A 26,682-nucleotide genomic window follows, 5' to 3' on the forward strand; every position below is an offset into this window, starting at 1 on the left:
TTTAGCTCTCACTTAGAAGAAATAGGTCAACCAGATTGATAGGTGCATACCAGGATGGTGACCAGTGAAACTACAGTGTTACTTTGCTGCTATAATATGATCCTAGGGAAATATTCCTAGTGTCATAAAATGTGCGAGGAAAACACCTTTCCTTGCTGGCAAAGAGAGACAGGAATGGGGTTCGGGTAGACCTCTGGATGGCACTGTGTTTTGTAGGCAGAAGGAGTTGGAAGAAATGGATGCATCATTTAACACAAATGTACTTGTCCTAAAAACTGATCAATTTATCTGGCATAAAGGAAGACTCTATTTCTGCTATCAAGATCTGAAGGCATAATTACATGAGCCACAGCACTTGTAAGGATGTTCAATGCAGACATAAATTTATTAGAAAGCAGAGCAAACACATTTGCATACTGATTTCATATTTCTAGAGGAAGAATTCTATGCAGTAAGCCAAAATAAGAATTTAAATTATCTAATATGAAATGGTGAAATTTAATGAATGATTTAATAACATCATTGGCATTAGCACAGATGGCTCACCATGCTGGTTCTTCACTCTGTCTGGTATAATGGGAATAGTTGAGAAATGCCACACATTTCTATTACACAGAATTATCCTGGGTGCCTGCACAGTGTTCCACTGCAGAAGTTCTAGTGCGAAAGCATGAAAGTTATCACTTATGTTTCAAGTGCAGAGGAAAAGCCTTGTGATTTATAACAACTGCTGAGTGTCTTCGAACAATACAGAAGCAATCTTTGTTCTCTGAGAGTCACACATTGCCCTGAAGTCACATGAAACAAAACAGAAGTTCCTATGGATCGTTACTGCTAATAAAATATTTCTTTCTACGGAGGGTTGGGGGGGAAATTAACAATGAGATCTAAAGCTGATGGGCTGGGCAGTAGTGTAATCCTAAAAAGGGAATTGTATTTGCATGCTTTCTGTAACCTTTAGTCTGACTTTGGTTATCTTTGAAGGATACAAGAATTTAAAAAAATGGCTGGACATTTTCTAAAATATCTGTAATTTGCATATGCTAGCACTTAATGAGATGAGAACTTATGTGTATTTAAACTGAACTGAGGCCAAAAATCACTCTGTTTAAATCTCTGATTTGGTTAACTGTGTAGTCTTTTGAATTAGCAGAACCTGTGCTTTGGGGAATAAGTAGGAGAAGGAGGAATGGGGGTTGGTCACTGGTGCAAAGCTGTGAAGGCTGGACTGTTACCAAAATAAATGTTTGGTAAATTATACCCTTAAAATCTGATAGAGAGCAATCTAGGTAAACCAGAGGACCCATTTAAGACCAGTTATTTTGTTATGAGAACAGCAAAGCTTCAGCTGCCTCAGGTTGGGTACTAGTTTTCTTGACAGTGAGAACTGACTCCTTAGCAAATTTAAATGTATAATTTATAGTTAGAATATGACTGACTTCAGAAAAACTTTTCACAAAATTTGTAAGCATGCAGATGACCTTCCTGTTTCATCCTGCATTTCAGATTTTCTAAACAAGCAGATAATTGTTATTATTTTAATGTTTTATTCAATAGTGCCTTTTCTGGTTTCATCAGAACAGGGAATTATCATAAAAAGCAAGAGAGCAAGGTTAAAACTCTTATTCCCCTTAAGTTCTTGACAAAATTATCACTGATTTAAAGAGGAAGGAGATGTGGTTTTCTCCCCAGTGCTTATCTACATCCTTGCAAAACATAAGTTTATTTTAATTTTGCGCTAGGATGCATCTAGAACTATCAAGCCTCCCTCAAACAGCAATGTCTCAGCTGCTATTTCTCCATACAAAGGCAATTACAGATTTGCTTCTGACACCTGTGTGTATGTTTCAAGGCTGAACTGAAGTGAAGCTTGGTTAAACACCGTTTGTGGCGGTGGGGTTACCTTGCGTGCGACAGCCCTCACCTCCCCTTTCATCTCCCCCTGAGAGCAGCCCCTTTGATGGCTTTCAGCAGAATGACTTATCCCGACACCTTTTCACACAGACTGCACAGTGAACCCCCGAGCAGTGAACCAGAGGGTAAATTTGCTTTCTGTGAGAGTTTGCTTTTGTTGGAGAGCACGACTGAGACAGTGGGTCAGGAGAAGCTACTTCCATCTTTAAAGCACTGTTGCTTGGTAGGGGCTTGTGACTAGTTTGACAAGGCTAGATCAGACATTCAGTATTGTACATCATTGTAGTTAGCAAGTTAACTCTTAGAAGAGGTACTTTAACATAGTTTAAAGCCAGCATTTGACCTACCTTCAAAGGCAGTAGCTGTTGTCTTTTAGCACACCAGGCCTTTGGAAGTTGCACAACTTTTATCTTGGTGTCATGGATGGTGGTGAAATGTGTTGTCTCTATCTGACAAATGTAAAAAGCAGCAACAGAATAGTGAAGAATTCTCCCTGAAGTCTAATGATCTGTTATTCATCATTGTTTATCAGTGCCCCCACTGTATATTTGCTGTGCTGTCATGGAAACAGCCATTCCACCAACTTATTAAGAGAAAATTAAAGTGACACTGTCAAGAAAAGCATATGTAAGAAATTAATTTCTTACCTGCTTCACAAAAAATAAATCCCCCAAATATTTTTAATTCTCAACAATCTTATTTGTATTCATCTTTTGTGAAAAAAGTAAAGACAGAAGCTATTTCATAAATTCAGAAACCAAAAAAAATAAAAAAGACTTGTATACAATAGATCACAACTGAATTTAAAACTGAATTTAATAGAATTAGTTCATTATACATTGTTTTGGTTGTTTTCCAGTCCTCCCACAAGGGCAGGCAACTCCAGCTAGTTCTGTATGTCAACTTTTTTATATGGCAAAAAAAGGCACAGTAGTGCCATTATGGCACATTGGTACATAGGGGGACCTTGTCCCATACTGGCTGTACACTCTGTCTCAAATAATCAGGATAAAGTTGGAGGCAGTCTCAATGGGGCAGTTTCCCAGCAACAGTGGAGGTACTCTGCTTTCCTTGTCTTTCTCTCTGTTCTCATCCCAGCTCCAGCTTTGTCCCACATTTTCCTTGCAGTGGCATAAGTATGTATTTGATCTTCCTGTAATGTGAAGAAACTATACTTACTGGATTTTTTTTTTCTCCTGAGCCTGGTCAGATGACCATCAATCCCACTGTATAGAAAATGAGGACAGTATGTTACCTAGAATTGCAGCCTCAGCTAAGGATGTGGATCCACAACATAACTGCAAGGAGGTCTCCATGATGTAGTGTAAGCCTTCTCACCCATCTGACTCTTAAAAATGATAGTATTTCTTTTATAAGAAAACTGTTCTACTTCACCACCACCAGTGGAGTTCCTTAGGAGAAGCAGCCTCCTCTGCCACAACTCCAGCGTGTCCTTTCTTGCCACTGAAGTATATTCTGTCCCCTGCTCGTGTGGAGGCAGGCAGATATGCATTGGTAGAGTCAAGCTGTGCAGATTTCCTGGGGGATGTCCTGGGGGACTCTGCTAGCACTTTGTGTCTCTGTTAGAGCTTCTTGTTGCTGCCTTAGCAGTGCAAAAAGCTATGCTGCACAAGGGAATCTACCCAACAGACCCTTGCTAAAGTGTTGCTCACGTGAAGACAACACAAAAGCCATCCCCAAAGTCACTAGAGTCAAACTCTAAAACTAGACAGAAAATAAAAGGAAATCAAAGCCTGAATGGATAACTCTCCCTCTACTATTCTTACATTCAGATGAAGAAGGTGAGGCAATAAGTCAGTGCTAATATGTGTGGAGACCTGGAATGTGCTTCATCATTCTCCAGTGATCTACGGTCAAGAAAAAGGGCTGATGAAAGTAATTATTTATAGCAAGCATAACAACAGTGCTAGTTAAAGCTCAATAGCTGTCACCATGACTTTAACAAAAGCTTGTGAGAGTCATACCAATTTGATGGTGTCTTAAAGTGAGCTGAACTGTAGAGAACTGCAGTTTTGTTTCTGATACCAAGAAAATCATCATGGTAACAGCAGTAATGAAAGTGAATGAACCCTAACTAGATATAATGGGTATAGAGCTGTTGGTAATTTTTTTCCTCCTGCTCTGGTTGAACCCAAAGAAGGGAGTACTGAATAAGAATCCACTACAACTATCAAGCACAGTGCAGTCTGTGTGAGACTTTCACTTATTCTACTCACCTGAGAGTACCTAACCTTATCCACAGAAAAAAGAGTCATTAAAAAGAAGGGGTTTTTAATTATTACTTGGGTTTATGACCTATATTTAAAGATGTATTTTAGTTTTTCTTATCCTAGTGCTGAAGTTCAATGCGTAGAACTCAGTCACACCAAGTGCCTTTACCCATTCAGTATAGAAAATGTTGGCTTACTGCTGTCTCCATATACCTGAATTCTTTTTTAACTCTCTCAGCAGCAGTCTAAACTAAAATTTCACACTTATACAGCAGCATTAATTTACTTCAGGAACAAAACAGTGAAAGTTATGGCCCTGCAACAAAGTTCTCCTTTGGTCCCAGGATAATTCTTAGGATCACTTTTGTCCTTTCCTGTTGTGTCCCACAATCTTCTCCAAATGACCTCCACTGATACTCCCCGTCTTCAGAAGCTTCAGACATCTGTGTCACTTTTTTATCAAAAAACACAGATGCTGAATTTATTTCCAAAGGTAATTCAAGATGTCTCTAGTGACTTTGTATGGCTTTCAAAGCACTAAACACATTAGCTTCATTTAATGTAAGACACCAGACCTACAGCTTGCCTCTGATTCAGACATACTTTGCATCTTTGAAGCCTTGAAGTAATCTAATCATGTATGGATGTATGGATGTGTGCAAGTCTGCAGCAGCCAAAACAATTTTTAACTTTGGTCTGGATTCTTCATAGAGAATCAGCCTGTGAGCTTGTCCATTTCTTTATTTTTACAGTAACTTTTTTTTTTTAACATGAGCCAGTAATGTGCACTTGCAGTCGAGAAAGTCAGCCATGTCCTAGGCTGCATCTAAAGCAGTGTGGCCAGCAGACAGATGGAGGTGATTCTGCTCCTCTGCTCTGCACTGGTGAGATCCCACCTAAAGTGCTGTGCTCAGTTCAGGGTCCACGGAACAGGAAAGACATGGATCCTGGGGGGGATCCAGAGGAGGGTCGCAAAGATGGCCAGAGGGATGGAACACCTCTCCTGTGAGGAAAGGCTGAGAGACTTGGGGTTTTTAAGCCTGGAGGAGAGAAAGCTGCAGGGAGATGTTTTTGTGGCCTTAAAATATTTAAAGGGAGTTCGTAAGAAAGATTGGGATAGACTTTTTATTAGGGCTTGCTGAGATAGAAGATGTCCCTGCTCCTTGTGGGGGATGCTGGACTAGATGACCTTTAAAGGTTCCTTTCAACACAAACTATTCTATGATTCAGTAAATATCAAAAGGGATAAAAAAGTCATAAATCTGTATATAGTTCAAGCTGATATTCTATTTCTACTGGCAATGTTATAGTATTTTTACATTAATGATGTCTTGAGATACTTGCAATGATGATTAGTCATTCATATGCTAACTTCTTTAACTGTGTTTCACAACATTAAGCATACATTTATTTTTATACCGTTTATGATCTCACAGTCCATTTTATCCTTATTTTTAGAACCAGGAGTTTTAACAAACCAAACATTAAAAAAAGCTGCAAGAGCTGCTTGACTGTCAGTATTAATTGTAGGAACACTGAATTCATAAACTTATACGTGATGAATGTGGTATCAATTGTCCTTGGAATATTCTTCTCTTTTGCCTTGAATCTGGGTGGTGTGTCACCCAGAGTTTTGAGCTCCTTACTGCACTGGAATTTTATTTCAGAATTAATTGCAATCCTGCTCGGAGTTCTGAAAGACTGTCTTTTCTTGTTAAAATTAAACTACAGTATACTACCTCCCATATTGCACCCACTGCAATTTTTGTATGTGTATGTACAGGGACGGCTTACCAGTGGCCAGACTTTATTCCAACACTTATAAAACAGTACCAAGTCAGACTATTCTGCCAGTTTATTACATAAGAGGTGTACATTACACAGAAAAATGTGGAGGACGCAAAGGGCAGAGCACAGTGTTTCCATCACCCTGCAAACATCCCTGCAGTGACATTTTCTCTTGAGGGTGATTAACTCTCCAAAACACTGCTTGCTGAGTTCACCTGGCTGCAGGATGACAATGACAGCCCAGGTCTCCTTGTCCCCTGCCAAGGGTGCCATGGCTGTTCTGCCTTGCCCCTTGAACCAGGCACCCTGACAGCACCCACCATTCCAGCTGCAGCAAATGGTTTTACAAAGCAAACCCACCGGGTTTTATAGGAATTTTATATTAAACACTAGATGTCACTGGCATACTCTTAACACAGTTTGTTGGAATTGACTGCACGGTGCTTGCTCAGCCCCTCACCCAAATGCAGATGCTTTTTTGCGGTGCCTACACCTCACTGGCAGAGACCCCCCCAAATCCTCCTCAGGTCAGCTATGGAGGTGTTTTCAATGCCCTCACTGCCCAAACAGTGTGTTTTCTTGGGAAGCAGCAAGTACAAATGTTTTCAGAATGGTGGGTTTTGCTGCATTTGTGTATTCTCATTGGTCTCAGACAAACACATAAACAGGAAAAAGTACAAGTCATCCAGAAAGAAAAGAATGAATTACTCGGTTATCCTGCCATTAAGGAAAAAACTAATCCTCAGGGTCCTGTCCCTTCTCTGAAGGAGAATGGTTGTCCAGCACAGCAATCAGGTCATACCTGTTTACCCATGCTGAGAATAGCAAAAAAAACCCCAGATTTTCTTTGGAAAAGCCATAAACAAAAAAAAAAAAAAAAATAGCACTTTAGCTCCAGTGTAATCAAATTCAAATATTGCCAGATGTTTTGTTTAAAAAAAATTACATTGATCATGAACTGAGATCTGAATAAATCATCTTGGTTATTTTTTGTAGCCTTTGGGCACATTTTAACAACTTGATTGTAACAAGGCTTATGCAATACAATCCTGAATCATGATGCAAGTTCAAACTCTGTGCAGGCTTTTCCTCTCTCTCCAGCAAGTCTGTGACTGGTAAGAGCATCCTGGAACCCTGGCATGGCCAAGGTAAACTAAAGCAGTGCCCAGTGGCAAACTACAAGGTACATTTCAGCTTGTATGATAGCCTTTGGAAAGAACTGAGACATCCTCTTCTCAGGACCTACTGCCAGACAGGAAAATGTGCAGAGTGAAGTGCAGGCTGGCAACAGGCAGGACTGCAGCTGTCCCTCGGTGCCAAAGTCAAGGAGAGCTGAAAGTGATCTGGCATGTGGGAGAGTGAATCTAAGAACTGGCAGAAGGCTTTCTTTGCTTTGTTTTACTGTGGGTTTGTTTTTCCTTCCCCCCCCCCCCTTTTTCTTTTGTGACCAGAGAGGTGGGGAATTGTCCCCAGTTTTTCAAAGTATAAAAATAAGTATGGAAACATCTGAGCTCAGGCATCTGACCAACTGTGAGCCAGGTATCATACACTGTGCTAAGAATGAAATTGTTTAATGACCTCAGAAAGTCTGAAAACAACTACAGATTCTAGGGTTAGAGCTGAGGTGCTCTTTGTGCCTATACAGAGCTGATCACACCGAGCTTTTATTCAGGACACATCCTCTGTCCACCTCTGAAAGTTACATTTATCCAGAAAGGAGGCCCTGAAGCTTCTCTCCATTCTGACACAAGTCAGTCATTGGGGTAGTCCTCATTATCAGGATAATTTGGGACATCTGATGCAAGGCAGGAAAGAAATAATTTTATATGACATCAATTCCCTTATTTAAGGAGCAAATATAGAGTCTCATTAGGTATCAGCCACATGGAGCAGAATTGCAACCATTACAAACTCAGGAATTGTCCCCTTCCAAAAATGAAAATAGACCCAAACACCCTGTTTCCTTCATCTCCACTTCCTTTCCCACGCTTCAAATGCTGGATAAAGAATTTGATTTGCACTGTGCTTTAAAGAGCCACCACCTCTGGAACCAAGATAAACAATGGTTACTCCTATAGAGGTCTCTCTGTGTTGAAGTTAAACAGAGCCCAAGCTGTCCTATTCTGTTTAGGCAGGAAATGAAAATGAGTAGAAAACAAATGATGTTCTTCAAGATAAAGACACTGAGGGATGAAATATGTAACACATTTTTATTTCTGAATTGTTCACTCTTCCTTTATCCTTTCATTGTGTAAAGATTCCATCTAAAAAGCATGATTTACATGGAAATCAACCATAAATTTTTATTTAAATATATTGCATTTAGAAAGCAAACTGAGCTTTGTTGTTGTTGGTTTTTTTTTTTTTTTTCCTCCAGAACTAGCCTGTTATTCTGATCAAAAGGAATAGACAAATATTCAAAATTTTTCCAATCTTTTTTTTCCCCATTCCTAATGTGGAGATCCTCATTAATGACTTTTTCGACTGTCAAATGCTGATATAGGTAAAAAGTCACACATTTAAAAATCTAATTCATATTCCAAGGATGATAATGTTCATGTGCACATACTTCAAAAAACCACTTGTTTACCTGTCTTGAAGAGCATATCTGGTCCTCATGGCACAGCACCACACACAGGAACATTGGTGTCATCCTGTCTTACATAAGAAAATTTTCACTAAAACCCTAATGGCAAAGAATTTTCAAAGTGTGAATATCCTTCCTAATCCATCTCTCCACATTGCTCTAAATTTGTTTCAACAACTTTCAAATGTTCAGTTCCACTAATAGCAAAATCATAAAAAAGCTATTATCATTGTAGTTGTATTAATTCCAGTAAACACATACTTTTTTTTTTTTTTTTCCCAAATTTTTCAACTTTTAAATCTCTGCTGAAGTGCTGACTGGCCAGTGGTGCACACTTAATTTTACACGTAAACTTTATCTAGTTGCTCAGAAACTTTACATGACAGATTATGAAAAACAACCAACCATTCCTTTGTTTGATGTATTTCAACATTATCCATGAAATGCTGATGACACTGAAATCACTAGGAACTCTACAATTAATTTGAACAAAGCCATCATTTTATCTCTGTCTCTCTGTGGACTGAGGACGATGTTACTCTTTTAATAAATTTCAGTAATCAATCTTTTTCATTGATTTCTTTGGGAGAAAAGCCTACCCCAAATGTGTTATTCACAAAATAATTAATCTACACACCTAACAGGCAAATAAATGCTTGCTTTTTTGGCACTGGACAGCTCCAACCCTATATTCAATAGCAATACTAGCAATTCAGAATGCTCTGAGGAATTCAGAGAGCAATCTGTAGTGTGTTTGTGACAATCAATCACTCAGCACCATCTGCAGAGTGCTGCAGCTCTGATGGGGATGCAGAAGATGGGGTGCCACCTTCTCCTCCCCGTTGTGCTCCTACCCTGCAGTCCCTGTGAGCCCCCACTCCTGCAGTGCATGTTTCCTTCCACACCTTAGGGCTATGCTGGTTCTCTGGAATATGCTGCAGCTTCTTTTGTCCTTCCCATCACCTTCTGCACAGTGAATCTTGTAGCCTTGGCATTTATAAAGATCTTAGATGATTTAGCCACGTACCATGTATACTGTTAGACACAGCCTTTTATTTTCAGTTATCAAACTGCAAAACTTTTTTCATCCTCCCTTACAAGCCTGGGTTATTAGCAGACCCATCTGTGAGGTTCACCAGCCTGTGTGATTAACACACCCATCTGCTTCAAATCTGTTGATAATCCTCAGATCAAAGTCCCACTTGACTGTGGTCATTAACACCTTTCAGCACAAGGATATAATTCAAATATACTTTTGCTAAGATTTAATTTTTTTTTTTTTTTTGTAATGCTAAGAATCTGTTTCAGATGACTGTTTTCTCAAGGAAATTCCAAGCACTTAAATGCTCTTGACAAGCAAGTGAAAAAGAGGTTTTGGTGCAATAGAATCTGGGGCACATTTCTTTAACTGTTTATTCTTCAAAGAAACAAAAGGCAGGGACTCACACCTTTCCCCAGCTGTATCTCAGCTTCAATATCCGCAGCAGAAACAGTATTTTCCTTGCATGAAATGTCTTCTGCTTCGAACCCCCTTTCCATTTTTGTTGCCTCTCAGGACTTCTTGGTAACTGAGCTTCCCTATTTATTAAATGTGACAAAATGTTGCTCTCTCACAACAGTAAAATGTTCATGTTGGCTATCAGCCTCCACTGATTTAGTTTGGAAATTATGTAATGCAAATGGTAAAGATTTTTCTGTCCCTTCATGCTCCAGGACAGCCACAAATTAACATTTGTTACAAGCAAGTTAACTATTTTATTGCTTTTTAAAGTCAGATATATTGATTGCATAATTTTCTATTTGAGTCTCCTTGGTACAGCTCCTTTCTATTTGAAGCTCCTTGGTAAAGCAACACTAGATCACAGAAATGTTGGCTGAAGTGAATCCAGGCTCAATATGCAATGCAGAGCAAGGAGATAAATCTTTCTGGGATATCATCTTTTTGTTCTCACATTTCACTGAAATACATTACTTGCTGTGAAGGGGAAAAAAGCCTCAAGGGCTCTTGGTATTTCACAACTGTGAATTTCCAGCTACTTGCTATATTTATGGCTACATTATCAGTCTTCATCAGGATGCAGTAAATACCTTTGCAGAGGTCAGTATCTTGGATTTAGTTCAATTGTTATTTTCAGTCGTGGTAGAAACTTGGCTTAAATCACTTCTGTCATGTACTTGAGACACTCAGCTTGTTCCACTGTCTCCTGCTCCTTCTGAAACGAAGGACAGCGTTCCTGCATGGGGCCACTGAGAATAAGAAACTCTGCTTTGTTACCTTCCTGACAGCTCTCCTTCCGTCAGTCTTCTTGTTCCTAGCCCTCGTCTGATCCTTTAGACTCAACAAATAAACCAGTAATTTCTGCTTTAACATCTCCAGATGGCTTTCAGTCTCTTGGTCTTTATTCCTACACTTCCTTTATTCAAATCCACCTGTCTGAAAAGCCATTATTTCCCATGTATACCTGCAGTTATTCCAGCTTAGCAACAAAATTATTCCTTTTCCATTGCTCAGTCTACCTCAGACTTCAATATGGAGCACCATATTACTCAGTGATGCAGGATTTCTGTAGCATCCATATTTCCAGATTTTATACTGCCTGGATTCCTGTCACTTTCTTCTAAGTGAAAACTAATTCCCCCTACAAGTACTTTTCTCCCTATCTTTCCACTCCTACGCCTTCTACCCACCTCCATATACTTCACTCCTGTATTTGACACAGACCTCTAATTAGCCTAATTAAATCAAATCAATGTGTCCCCTTTATAGAAATAAATTATGTATTAAAAAATTGATTGAGCTGAAATGTAACCCTCCCTGGAACATTCCAGCTCAGAGCAGATGTCATTTGTAAAATGTGCTAGCAACCTGCCTGCCTGAGACACAAATTTCTCCCTGAGTCTTAACTTGGTTGTTTCTTAGTCAATTGTAATAGTATCAAACTCTAACCCAATGTCATCATTAACTTCCACCTAGGGGAAATACATCCACAACGCATGTTCGTTCCCTCAGAGAGCTGAGATTCCCTGCTCTTTGTTATATTTCCTCACTTTCACTTGTTCTCAACTCCTCTCTGTGATCTAGCAGTTTCCACTCAGCCTCAGACAAGGTTTTGCGTTACTTTCTCTAAAAATAACAACCTTCTCAAGCTCTAAATCCATCTTTCCTCTTGCCTTCGTCTCCGGCATCTTAGAACCTCCAATGTGGTGCAGAGAGAGTAACACTGTGTCCGAAATTCTTCTTCTCTGGGGCTTTCCTGCTCTAGAGGTGGTCCCAGGGCTCCACACAAGTGTCAGCTCTGCTGGCTCTGTTTGACCTCAGAGGACAGTGAGTTTTTCTCCTGCTGCTTTCAGGGGGTCAGTCAGCTCTACTCACACCCATTTAAATACTACCCTGGCCTTCCAACATGGAAACTGTCAAACCTTTCCCTTAGTTTTCAGCCCATAGACTGCTGCTTGAGCTGTCCTGAGCTGTCAGAATGTCACATCTACTACTTGGTTTTTAGGGTTCAATAACCAGAATTGGATTTATCAAGATTTCCTTTTCTGTGTTCTGTTAAACACTTCGCACTGGTACCAAACATGCGAGCCCCAAAAGTTAGTGTTACTTCTCCCTGTACTTACCTCCTAGCCTTGTCTGCCTTCTTCAAATCGTGTTTCTTCTTCCTTAAACCCTTCCTTCTTCCTGCAAAACCCACTCTCTTCCATTCTTCCAACCAATCCCTTTGACTGAGTAAAATTGATTCCCTGAAAATGAGGGGTCATGTCTCCCTCTTCTGCTTCTTCAGTCACAGCACCCCCATTACTGAGAAATTGTTTTCATCAATTGCAAGAATAAAGAGACCACCATACATACCTAAGGTGACCTCTGTTACTTCAAAGAAACATGAAATATGCTTCTATTTCAGAGCAGATCCTTTAGAAAAAGCTCCAAGTTTATTTTTTTTATTCTTTCTATTGATACAGAATCCACAAACACTGGTAAACTGGTTCACTGCAACTTGGAGAGAGTTTTACTTCCAGCTTTCATCCATTTGACCTTGTTTTTTCTTTTTGCTGGAGAGCAAAGAGCCTTCAGTCCTTCAAGTGGAACACTTCCTGTGTTCATCTTTCCTTAGAATAAATCAGCTGAGAACTCTAAGCTATGAGTCATGTTTTCGAGGGCTTTAATAGCCCTCAGAACCTTCTCCCATTCTTTAGCAGTGGAAAGCACAATAGATTGGACACAGATACAATTCTCTACTGCAGGTTGTGCTGTGTCAAATAGCAAAACTTTCCCCATTCACTTTATCCGTATCACTTGTACTTCAGTATAAGTACCACGATCTCAAGACCTCCCAGTATTAGAAAGATAAACTTTCCAAGACCTCTGTTCCTGTGGAAAGAAGCAAAAAAACCATGTTTCAGAATGGGGTTTCTAATAAATTTCCACATAATTTTCCCCTTGGATTGCAGAAATTCACAAAGCCCTTGACATTATTTCCTTACTTAATTTCCTCTTCACCTGAATAGTTTTTAAAGCATTGGTTAACATGTTCTCACAAATCTAGGCTCTCCTGTGAGATGTGCATGATTTTTTTTTGCTGGTTCATAAGGAATTCCAAAGTCTGTGATCAGTAGAAGTGACCACTGGAACCAGTGGAGGTCCCCTTGACAAACCATCAGCTAATCAAAACTATTCTCCAGCCAAACAATTTATTTACCAGTCTCATGGGTCAAATCAATTTTCTTGCATGGACATTTCATTAGAATGGTTTCCCAAATGAGGAAAAATGTAATTATTTTTAGTCTTTTTCACACTGTTCAAATTTTATCAAATTCTTCTAGTAAATAAATCATGCCATTGTCACAAAGATTCTGAGAATTACACAGAGGAATTTCCTCTTCATTCCATTGCTATGATTTTGCCATTGGACTTGACAAGTTTTCCTTAATACCCCTTTTCTGACGTGTTCATAATATTACATAAATAGAAATTGAATAGTGTTGTATTGTTTTACTTTCTTGTCTTCCCTCTAAACATCATATTTGACTTCCATGTTAACAGGTCCATGTGTTTTCTATAAGTGGTAAAATGAACTCAAATGTTCCCAGAGAATAATCATGGGTGTTGTTTCTGCATGTTTTGTGAGTTTCAATTTAACTTTCATCTTTTATCAAAAGCTTTTGTTTATTACCAGCATGAGTTTTATTCTGTTTGCCTATAACAAATGTTAACAAGTTACAGAGCACTTTATTATGAAGTTAACACAGAACTTGGTCCAACAATCTATTCCTGTTTATGTTTCAAGATGAAACTTAATATGGACATCTCCCAAGCTGGACAAAAACGCTGTTTAAATGCCAGTTTTCTCATCAATTTCCCCATCCAAATTCTTATTCTCCCCTCCTCCTGCTCAAGCTCTCATTTAGCGTGAGTTATGTCCTGCCCTGCCTCTTCAGCTGCTTTCTCACCAGTAACATTGTCCTTTTCATCTGGATGTCAGCTACTTTTGCCTTGTTACCCCTTTCTGCTATTCCTCAACAACTTAATCTTTCATTAATCCTGTTAGACGCACAATCTCTCAGAAAATGAATTTAGCTAAAGCTTCTGCCCAACAACAGCAACTTTGAGGGGGCTGAAGTAGCTGAAAGATTTATTTGCCTGCAACACAAAGTGGTTTGGAGACCTTATGGTTTCTCAGAACTGGTGTTTCTGTATGTTATGTGTTACATCAAGGTCAGCAGCTTTTCTCCTCAGTGCCTTGCCTATCTGAGATTTTTTCTGGGCATCTCATACTGTAAGCAAAAAGAGGAATATCATCAATTTCAGCCTTAGGCCTGGGTTTGCTTGACCAGTCAAAATAACAAGGAATCCACATTTTCAGCATTGAGGAGAGAGGACAAAAAAATCTGTTTGTTATTTTTCATAAAAACCCAACTCCTTACCATCCTTGAAAATTATTTGTGTTAATATGCTTAATAACATGTTTGAAAAAATAAGTCCATAAATAGTTTGGTTCAAATGCAACAAATGCAATTATTTTTAATTCCAAGGCAATCAAAAGAATTATGAGACCTTTCCCCCTCAAATTATGAAAATTCATTTAGAACTGAATACAAAGTACAGACAGTAAATTCTGCTTTGAGACAAGAAAGAAATATATCCAGAATCTCCTACAGAGTCCCTGATGGCTGAATGTGTGAAATTAATCACTGACGGGTGGAGAGGACAATTCTCCACGCAGTGTTGAGCTTCCTATCCTCTGAATGACAGCCAGTTAGAATAAGAGAGCCAGAGCTAATAAGAGGTGCTTTGCTGCATTAACTTTCTGATCACTAGCTGTGCACCTGCAGCAAAAAGAGTTTTGCTCAAAACCTGACCTGGGAGTATGTATACTTATATAAGTATATATTAATCCTGAACCTGCATTTCCTTTGGCTCTCTTCCAAATTGCTGTCACCATTTTCAAACTCCTCCCTCCCCAGCATTCTTTACACTCAAATGTTTGGGGCAGATTCTGAATTTGTGTTTTGACTACCCTTTATTCTGCACAAGCTCCTTGGTCTTCATCCTCAAACCTTATTTTGTGGAAACACCCTACTGTCACCATGATATTTTATGAAAAATCCTTTGCTAGGATTCTTCTCCTAGCTCAGAAGCCTCAGAAAAGAAATGTAAACAATTAACTATCTGATGGCTGTGGAATGTAGCTTGGACATTTTTTTACCAACAGGTGCATCTGTGATTGGTCAATGTGAGTTTCTACTTAATAACCAATCAAAGATGCAGCTGCATCAGACTCTGAGAGTCACAAGCTCTTTGTTATTCATTCTGTTCTTATTTTCTAGCCTTCTGATGAATCCTTTTCCCTCTATTCTTTTAGTATAATTTTAATGTGTCATTTTAATATAATATATATCATAATATAATAAACCAGCCTTCTGAAACATGGAGTCAAGATTCGCGTCTCCACACATGGGGTATCCACCACACCCTCCCCTATGACACCCCCTTGATTCAGTACTCAAACCTTCTGCACATTTTTTTTGTGATTTTTTTGTGAGTTCATTCACCATCCCTCCCAAATATATGACTCTTTGGGGTGCCCAGGAAGGGGTGAGTGTGGAAGCATAACAGAGGCATCACATGAAACAAATCCACATCAGGTTCAAAAGAAATAAAATGAGTCAAACTGTGGAAATTCGTGCCATGGTGTGGTCTAGTTGCCAAGCAGAACTGCAATGCCTATCAATAAAGTCCCCTCAAACCCCAAAAAATAGACCGTCCCTCCAACACATGTTAAAAACAAGCAGATGACATTAGGTGAAATCCCTGAGTTGCAGACCACTGGCAAAATAATTTTTACTGTGTGCTCTAAAACTTTTTCCTGGGTATCCAATATTGTCATCTGTCAAAGCAGGATGTTGGGCTAGATCATCTTTCACTCTGACTCAAAATATCTGTGTAGTTATGGTAAAACCAGCATGGATTTTGCAGAGAGGTATCTAAAACATTTTTTCTGCTTCAAACAATACTGGTAACAAATTTTAAAAGATCAAGAAAATGATAAATACATTTAAGCAAGTGAGGGCCTTTGTTTCTTCACAGAAACCAAATGCGTTCTCTGTTGCAGAGAAAGGAAAAAGGATTCCTTTGTTTAAGCTTCCTCTGTCTTCACAAAATGGTAATTAAAAGACTGATACACCCCAGACTTTGCCAGGGTGAAAACCTACCTCTTCAGCTCCAAATCACTACTAGCTGAATTAAGTCCTCCAGCTCAGTTGTCAGTAATCTGTCAGCCCTCCACTTCCAGGTCAGTTGTCTTTTAACCATCTTACCCTGAAGAATATGCACAAAATCACCCTTTTTTCTGTCAGTACCTCCCTCATATTGGATGATCAACATGAAGCACAAGCAGACATAAAATAAAGTGCAAGTTTAATTCCTCACCCTGTTCCATATGTGGTTTAAAGGAATAATGCTACCTGAATAAAGGTAGATACTTGTAAGGTGAAATGTGCCAAATCCTGGATGTACATTGTCTGTCCTGCAGTTTAGAATAGGAAATGTAGGACAAACTTATAAACTAGCAACTATCAGGCAAAATATTAATAAATACCATGTATTTTTTCCAGATGGGATTTATATTTTCATACATACTTTTAAATGCTTGAGAAATTCTGGGTCTCATTTTTCTTTATATATGGGTATATAAACACACATATGAAAAAATACAGTATTTGAAAGTCATACAGGACATGACAAATTTAAAAAGCCCTCTTCTGCAAGCACATTTGACTACTGAATTTCTTATCCAGGTTTTAAAATATGGTTCTATGTTCCCTGACACTCAAATGGCAGTATTTAAAATCACTGCTAAAAAGAAGATAAGCTTGTTTCAGTGCTGTCAGCTAAGTCCCCATACCTTTATCTGGAGTTTTCACGTGCTACAAAATTCAGCGACTGCTTACCTCATATTCACAGAAATATTTCAACATTTTCTGCAGTTCAATCAGAAAAATCTTTGAGGATCAATGTGTGTGCCAGGGCAGGATTAAGCCAGTGCTTGGTAGTGTACTGAATTAGTCTTTCTGTTGGCCTGATTACTTTAAGCTCTATTAAAAAAAGCTCACATTTATTAGGACTGAAACTTTTTTCTAAATATGAACCTCATGTCAGGACTTCAAGCAATTTACAATCTCCTCTCTAAAGTGCATGGTCTCATCTACTGGTCTCAGTAAACCATTCATTGTGAGGTATAGCTATTCTGGTTACCTTGCTGCTGTTTGTTTGCAAAGCATAACCAGGGTTCACTGTTTATGATACAGTGATTAGAGGAACACTTGCAATTCACCCCTGCATCCAGCCTTATTCCTGTACATGCTACCCCTGCCCTAGCTGTGGTGCAATTACTTTGGCTCTCCGCTCTCTGAAGGGAGCTTGTGTGGGTGGGAGCATCACTGCTACCTCCTTGTGCTGCTTTATCAGAAAGCTGTGCCTGAAAACTAATGCCTTCTAAGAAGTGGGAGAAACTCCCTATTTTTCATGTGGGAGCAGAACAAAGCAGAGGTAGATGAAAACTTCACATGTTATTACGATGGCAAATCATAGCTGAAAGAAACTGGAGCACTAAGTAGGGCCAGGCCTTTGGTTCGTATACATTTATTCTGCTTAATTTGCTTTGGAAGGGTCCATTCACTTCAGTTGGGGCTCTGCATCTTTAAAGATTTGAAAAATTATTGCTTATAGATAGGTAGATTTTCTGTGAGATCTTTTCCTTTCAATGAGGATTATTTTACCAGTATAGATATCAATCAGGATCAGCTTTTTAAATTTGTATTATGTAGTACTTTCTTCTCTGTTTGCTTGTTGGTTTGTTCTTCTGTTCAGCGATGTGTCAGTATGACATTTTTGATGCAAGTCAGTTCCTGCCTGCACTTGGAGCTGCTGCACCTTGAGCAGTGACAAATTCTAGACTGATTAATGCTGCACACACTCCACAGAACATCCAGTTCCTACGGACACTGGCATGACTGCAGCAGCAACAGGATCTGATGGGTCTTTATCCTGCCCTGAAAAGTATTACAGCCCACACCAATTGCTTTCATTATGTAATTATTATTTTTTAATCTGGATCCAATAATGAGCTTCTCTGTGTGCTGGTTTAACACTGTTAAATGTTAATGCTGCCCACAATACTTGGTGTGTTTTGTTCCATAAACCTAACAAAGTGTCTGCTCTCTCTTGCCAGCCACAGATTTATTGGGGTATGGATTGCACATATTAAACACAGTCATCAGGCCACAAAGGTTCCATCACAAACTGCCTACGAGCTAACATCATTAAGAGGCAGACTTCATATATCTTCATGACTGATACGCCAATCTTTCCCACTCCATTGACTAATGAATTGACGCACGCGATGTTCTTCTACATTAGTGTGCATCCCTTTGATTTACAGCACCATAGCAGGGGCCTGCAAGCACTCAGATACTGATGAATTCCAGACAGCACTTGCACCTGCCTGAGCAGGACACTTCCCTCCAAGGAGAACGGTGTTTGCATCCCAGAATTGTACATAATAAACGTGGTGGGCTTCACTGTCTGCATTTTCACCTCTACAATGCCATCAGACTGCTTGCCTTCCTGAGCCAAATTCCCTAGCTTCTATAAATCATGACACATCCATTTAAATTTGTTTGTTCTCTGAGCTCTGTGCATGAGCCTTTTGGTTTGTGTGCTTTAAAGATACATCTGGGAGCCACCAATGTATGCACCCTCCCGAGGAAGGTGTGCCAATGCCAGGGGAAAGGGCTCACGAGAAAGAACAGTGCATTTTTGCACACGATGAGTGTCAGCTCTGCTAGTCTGCAGCTATGGTGAAAAAGCAGTGGCCACTGGCCCAGCACTGCCCCTGTGAAATGAGGGGAAGAATGAGGTTGTGAAAAGATGGGAAGCAACAGGAGATTTGGCCCAGAGCTTTTGTCTGTTGAACTAATTTACTGGCTACAGGCTCATGTTTTGATGGCAGCTTTGTATTTATGTTACCCACTGCACAGGCTACCCTGTTCTAATGACTGGCATGAAATACAGACTAATTTCCACCCTTTGCAAGTTGCCATCACATAGAACAGTCATCTTCCAGTCTAGTACTAAATCCATCTGATGAGGGAAAAAAAGCCATCCCGAATACCATCCGTTCTGAGAGCAGAGCAAGGCAGTAGCAATTGCTTAGATATGTCCTGGATGAAAGACTGAACAAAATTTGCATTGGGACTTTACATTTGGTGTACTGAGATAAAAAATAGGATGTGAAAGCATTTTCAAAGTTAAAATAGGAAATTCTTAATTTATGTAGCAAATAAATCAGAATTTTAGGACATCTGATAACAGATGTACCACTAAATCACGCAGATCTTCTCACAAAGAGATATATTCCAGGCTCTGACACAGCATTTCAATGAAGGCTGAAATATATTACTCTTTGTATATTCTTGGTTTGTTTGTTTATTTTAATTTTGAGCTGCCTCATATATTTATACAAATTTCATATCAGTGAGATGTCATAGATTTACACCTGGTAAACCAGAGGACTTGGAGACACAGGCAAGTGTCTTCCTGTTACATACAGAAGAATAATTAAAAAGAAGACCTGACCACAGTGTTTAACATGAGGACAAAAATACTTTCATTTACCCTACTTGCTAAGATGGTCACCTTAGCAAGTGACTAATACACCTAGTAACAGTTTTCAAACAACAAGTGGGATTTTTGTCATGGAAAACAGAAAAATGTTCCCCTGGATGGAGAGAGATTAACATTAGGGGAAGTCAATTCCATAATCCCCTTTAAATTAACAGATCAAGAATTTCAGGGAAACAAAATCTTTTACTTTTCCAGGCTCTGACTTTTTGGAGAAACTCTAGTTGTAATAAAAACAAGTTGTTGGTTGTTGTAGTTTGCAAAATTTGAGGCTGGAGAATGAAGGAAAAAAATCAAATAAAGAGTTATATCACAGAGAAGGTTGTTACACTACTTGCAATCAAAATTAGATCATTTTTCAAAGCTGCTAGAAATAATGTAAGCTGCTTCTGGGCATCTTTAATTTATGTGACTGCTACTGGCAAAGCAAATAAGGTGTTTTGATACTGTTCTTAATAGCATTACAGGGATAAAATGTGTCACAGAGTGACATTGCCCTACACAGCACTGCAGCACCAGATATACAGAGAGTAAAAAAAAACCCTTTCCTTTTAATATCTAGCTCGTGTAGTCCTTTGCTGTAGCTAGAGCATAGCTCTTTTGCTGAACTGAGCAACAGAAAGAAATGGTTTAAAAATCTAAGCAAATTATAAATTAAATTTCTAATGGGTGCTGAACACATTTTATTGCAGAAAACAAGGCTGAATAGAGGCTGGAGCTGAATTTCATTATGCAGAACCAGCAGCACAGGAGCTATCTGGGGAGATACCTGGGAATAAATTGTGCCACAAGGAATGAAGAGATGAATTGGTGGATGTGAGAAGACACAGAGATGGGTGTGGGGCACTGGGAGGGAGCACTGTTTGTGCAAGGTGCTAAGAGGATTTGCTCTGTGCCTGTATCCAGGTGTGATGGAGGATCAACTTCCAGCAAAGTCTGTGGAAGGAAAAAATCACAGGATCCAAAATAAGCTGAACAATCTGCTCACTGAAGTACTTGGTTGAAAGAAAAATAACCCTTCCATCTCCTGGCCAGCAAGTGCAATGGGGTTCAGCAGAAGGAGAGAAGACATGGAGGGAAGAATTGAAGTCCTTCACCACCAGGACCTCATCTCTAAAGTACCAGCCAGTGTACTCCCTTTCTCAGCAGGAATCCAGGTCTGTTTCCTGTGCAGAGGAGGTTGGCTTAGAGAAAAGGACCAAGGAGTCTTGTGGGAAATATTTCCCTAAAGAGTGAAGAGAAAAAATACGACAAGGGAATGGTTTGCTGAAGTAAGAAGTCCTTTCATTTTAGATGAATTTCCACCAAACCTCATGTTTATTAGTCTCTCTCTTATTCTTACTTGTGGGATCCTTGATGTCTTGGCTTTCAGAAACTTTCCTGTGCTCAAGATGTTGTGAGAAATTACATAATTTTTTACTGAAAACATCTTTCCTAAATGTCATTAAACTATCCCGAATTTACTTTCTTTTTGATGTTCCTATTGCCTTGAAAAGTTCCACTCCAAAGTTCTATTCTGTCCGACTCTTCTTCAGATCTGCTGAAAAGAATAGTGTGAATTTGTCAGTCTGGCATTAACAGAGAGCAAAAAGTGGATAAACTGAGTATTGCTCAGACTGTACTTACTCTCTCATATACACAACATCCCCATCTCTTTGGAAGGTGTAGGAACTCCTTCATGGCAAAAAAAAAACCAACCCAAAACAACAAACAAACCAGATGACCTCACTGGCAGCATGCTGACAGCAACAAATAAGAAGTCTTAAAGAGCTGCTGATAACATGAAGCAGAGTTTGAATTTGTTTGTATAAACAAACTTACAGAAAGAAAAGTGTTTTGGTTAATATGCTGTTCACTGAAAACACTACAAAAAATTTTAATCTCTCTAAGTTTCCAGTGAAACACTCATTATGCACTAGAAGTACCAATGCACTTGTTAACATACACCAATATCCTGTATCCAGCATCCAGCAAGGTAGGGCTGGCCCTTCCCTACATTTCTCTATAAACCCTGCACAAGTCTTTCTGTACCTCCAGCACCATCAAACATATACTGTTATTGTGACTCCTGTGACAAGCTTCTTCCTTCTTATTAGCTACAATTTAGAGATGGGAAAAGAAGAAAAACTACAAAGTTTGATCTGAGATGACAAGGCTAATTTTGGAAAAAAATGTCCTTCTACTTCTCCAGTTGTCAGGTCTAATCTACAGCAAGCACAGTGTGCAGATAGTAAACATAATATCCTCCTAATTATATTAAATTACCTCTCAGGAGCTGCTCTGCCCTCTTGTCAAAGGCCAGGAACTGGCTTTTAATGATGAATATGAACCTCAGTGGGACATTCTGTATCATCATTTAGTCCAGCAAATGTAGCCCAGATCAGTTGTATAGGTGTAATTAGATGCTGAAAAATAATTACTTTGGCCTTACCATTAAAATTTTCTTGCTTGTATCCCCTTGTGATCTATGAACAAATTACTTTATTAGGAAATCATTAGAGTCCAATTTGTCTCTATATACTACAGACATCAATATTCATTTCTCATAATGGAACCACACATTCTTGCCATAAATTTGTAAAACTACATAGCAGATACCAGTTTGGAGTCATTACTGACCTTAACAAAAAGACTGTTTTTACATAGCAAGATGTTTTTCTTCTGCACGAGCTTCCAGCAGAAAACTGAGCAATGTGAGCTTTATTGTTAGGCCATTAGCTCAGAGAATCTTTGTGTTTTTATGCACTACTGCACGGGGAGAGTTTTTGTGTGGCTGATCCCTTTGTGCTACTGCAATATCCAAGTTTCGGTCATTAGGAACAAAATAGCTCCCCAAACAAACTATGCTATTATGAGAACACTACTATTATCAAGATCCTTAGAGCATCCCAGGTGGCTGGTTCCAGCTGTCAGCCTCTGCAAGGCAGTGAGGAGGCATCCCCAGATGCCTACAGGCAGACCCTGGCTATGGCTGACCCATCTCACAAGCCCCACAGTGAGCACAGGCCCCCTTGCAACTTCAGGTTTCTACCTATTTCTCTGCAGATTTCTCTGAGCAATGACAAAGCAGGTGACTCCAATGTCCTTTGTGTGGGGACATGGTATAGTTTCAAGTCATATCTAGCAGTTAACTGATCCATTAACCATTAGGATTCACAAAGCAGATGTGAGGAGGAAGGGAGACCCATCAGTCAGACCCCAGGTCGCCTCCTGTTACAAATTACTTTCACATAGTTCAGCCTCTAGCTTTCACACAAGTGCAAGATAGCCCTGAAATTTGTTGTTGTATGACTGAGCAAAAAAACTTCAGATAATTCTCTGCAGTGGTGGTTGGATTGTCACTGGCTGTTGAAATAAGTCAGTATTAAGCAGCTGCCATCTCAGTACTCCTCTGAACATCACACACCTCCATGCAAGTACTCCTTGCACTTGGGCTTCTAAATTTGCATGGTGACGTCTGCAAACAGTCCTGCATTTTATAGCATGACAAATTTTTTCTGAATTTTTTATGCCACAAACATTTGTGAAAAATATTAATAAAAACTATGTCTATAACCAACAATACGAGCACAGAATTCATAATTGCTTCAGAAAAAGGGCAGCAATGGGTTTTAAAAAATATTACTTGGATCCTGATAAGGACTGAGAACAGTCTCAGACTGTTGATTTTTTCTTCCATTTCAACAGGTACAGATAAGCATCTGGTTCCAGTTATAAACTCATCTGTCTAGAATCACATCCTTCACATTGTCCATACACTTGTGGTCACTGCAGTGGAGTTCACTCTGCCATGGCTCTGGTTCAGAAGCTATCAGAGTCCCACCTTCTCCACTCACAACCCTTTTGAACCCCTCTGACAGTGACTGTGTCAGAGGTATCAGAGCTGCTCAAGCTGCTGAGAAAATGCAACACAAGTCAGGGCATTCAGCTAAGAGGAAATTAAATGCCAGACTCTCTGTGCTCCCTTGCAACTACTTAATCTATGGCACTGAAGTTCTTAGAACAGTGAGTAGACAATGAGCATTTCAGGTGAAATCCTCACACAAAATGGACACAGTGCATAAGTCATCAATACAAGTGGTATAAATCATCTGAATAGGCAGCTGGAAAATGACAGCTACCTGTATTATGAGACTTGAAAAGGGAAGACAAAATATAGGTGGATTTTTATCTTTTGGGTTTATAAGGCTGCCTAATAGACATATGTGTCTGATAGACCATAAGGTCTTGCTAGATTAAATGGGCCAAATTCCTCCCTGGGTTAACTGTTAAGTTTGATTGCCTCCCATCAGAATAGCTTGAACCAAGAGATTAATGTATGCTACAGCACTACTTTGAGGTATTTCTCTATTAAGAGCTGCCATGCCTCAAATGGTGTATTAATTCCAAGACCAGGAAGCATATATTCAAAATTAAAGAAAGGAGTAGAAAGAACAACACAGTACAGAAACAAGCAGAGAATTAGTGCTCTCAGCCAGCACAAGCTGAATGGTGACTAAAGAGCTCAAATCTTGTCTTGCTGCAAAAGGCATCTTCCAATTATACTAATTCTTTTATCTTTACTTTGCTTGTCTGACACCCCCAGCTCCCAGCCAAATCACGCCAGCACGTCTGGAACAGTGCTCAGGAAGGGACTCTGCTTTGCTCAGGGGCGAGTGTCTTTAAACATTATCCTGTCTCTCTTTAAGTTGCACAAATTTCTCTTGTTTTCTGATCACCTCCAGCTCCAAGTTCAGTCTGATGGACTGACAGCTATTCCTGAAGCTGGTTATTACTCAACAGTAGCACTCAAGGACTTGAAATGGAAAGAAACAGGTCTCCCTTTCAACCTTGGAGAGAGTAACTCTCAAACCAAGGTACCCTAAACCATTCCAGTGAAGGTAAGGACATTCCTGTAAAGTGATTTAAGCCTCTACTAATGGTAGGCTTTCCTGGGCTTAGAATACAGATTGGAAACATTGCTCTAGAAGGTTCATTGCCTTAAATTCACCTTTTCCTTTTTTGACTCAAAGCAATCAACCAAGAATACACAGTTACAAACCATTAAATGGTATGTTCAAGATCACAAATACAGAACATGTCATTGAAGTTATTTCTGCAGTTTTACTTTGTTATTGACCTTTCTAAGAGGAAAAGAAGAGGTTTTGATTGTGGAAAAAACCCCGATTTTGCAGTTGGTGGTTAAAATACAGCTTTCTGAGATCCATGCTTCCTTCTTGATTCACTTATGTTTCTTACCTTGTCTGTTTCAACTTGTGGGTCAAACAAGTCTGGTACTAGCATTGAGCACAAGCAGATAGTAAGAGAAGAAAAAGTGATTTGCACCCATATGACATCCACCAGTGCACTGCTGATGGGTAAAGAACCACTTTTATTTCAAACCTGACTCTGACAAGTGCCACTCGTTGGCTGACAGTACAAGAATACAGGAAAGTCAGTGAAAAGTCAACACCATCTGTTTCAGGATGTTGTGTGTATATTTTATCTGTTTCCCTAGGCTGCTCAGTCATTCTTTGCCGCTGATTACCCATTTTTACAGACAAGAACAATGTAGCTTTTTTTTCATGGATCTAACCTGTTCCCAAAAATCTTGCTTTACCCATACTACTGGAGTGGCTCCTTCTTCTCGCAGTGCATTGTTATATGGTTACATAAACTAAATTTCAGCTCCATTTGTTTTCGTGTACTTTAGCAAGTGGTACAGCTCAGTAAAACAAGATTTTAAAGTGACCCAATTTTGGAGTGAACCAGTTGATGCTGGGAATCCAATTTATGTATACACATAAATGTGTATACACATTTTATGTATTGTTGGGGGAGGTTACTTGGGACTAGCCTGAGCTCATGGATTGAAAAGTATTTTGTATATCAGAGTATATCATCCAGCTTAGTTTCCCTTAGACTGCAATGTAGATTGTGCACTCTAAGACTTTTTGACAATGGGAAATAAAGTGCAGTCACTGAGAATCAAAATATTTGCTTTGAAAATATATTCCAAATAAAACCTAAAATGCTAATGTGGACACTCCCCCCAATACCTTGTCTCCCTATTACACTTATCAACCTTTTAGAATCAGCAAATTTTATACTTCACTGCTCCCTGTATTTTCCATGTTATTCGTAAATACATTGAATTTGAAAATGCACTCAAATTCATGTCAAGATAACACATAGCTCCTTCTGAAAAAACACCTTTTTGATGGATGAGTCAGCTTTATCTCCTAATCATCTTGGAATTAAAAATGTTGGGCCATGAGTCATGTTTGAAAGTGACAGTTTCAGCTGTTAGTCTGGCAACTTTAACTCTCTTGGGCTGGTCTTTTAGTTCTCTCACAACACATCAAATCCACATAACTAAGGGCAAATTGTGTTAGTACCTTAAACCTGTCCTACCTTAAAACTCCTGTTTAGCCCTGGTTGGTATCTGCCAACAGCCCCACACTGTGTCCATCAGACCTGCTCTCCAGCTCTGTGGTCCCCAGTCCCTACTGTTGCAGGGGATTAGTCTGTCCAAGGTGCAGGACTTTGCATTTGCCCTTATTGAATTTCCTGAGATCCCTACTGGTCCATTCCTCCTTCCTGGAGGTCTTTTCCTAGAGACCTCCTTTCTGGAGGTCTCTCTGGAAGGCAACTCTTCCCCTTGACTGCCCCCCACCTCAGTTTGGCGTCATCTGCAAACTTACACTTGGTCTCCTCCTCCAGGTCATTGACAGAGATATTGATCAGGAGAAGCTCTAGCACAGAACCTCGAGACCTCCAAGGTACTCATAACCAGCCTGGAGCTACAGCTCCAACCATGTAGTACTGTGTACTCTCATACTGTGTATTCTAGTATAACACTCTGTTGTAAAAAAAAAAAAAAAAAAACCAAGAGGGTTTTAAAAATAGATTTATTTACAATTATGTCAGTATTTATACAAAACATTTAATAGTTTTGGTATCTGAATTTATGGTTCTTGTAAATCAGATGCATCCTACAG

This window comes from Pyrgilauda ruficollis, unplaced genomic scaffold, assembly GCF_017590135.1.
Source record: "Pyrgilauda ruficollis isolate IOZ18807 unplaced genomic scaffold, ASM1759013v1 scaffold41, whole genome shotgun sequence".
In the NCBI taxonomy this organism is placed as follows: Eukaryota; Metazoa; Chordata; class Aves; order Passeriformes; family Passeridae; genus Pyrgilauda; species Pyrgilauda ruficollis.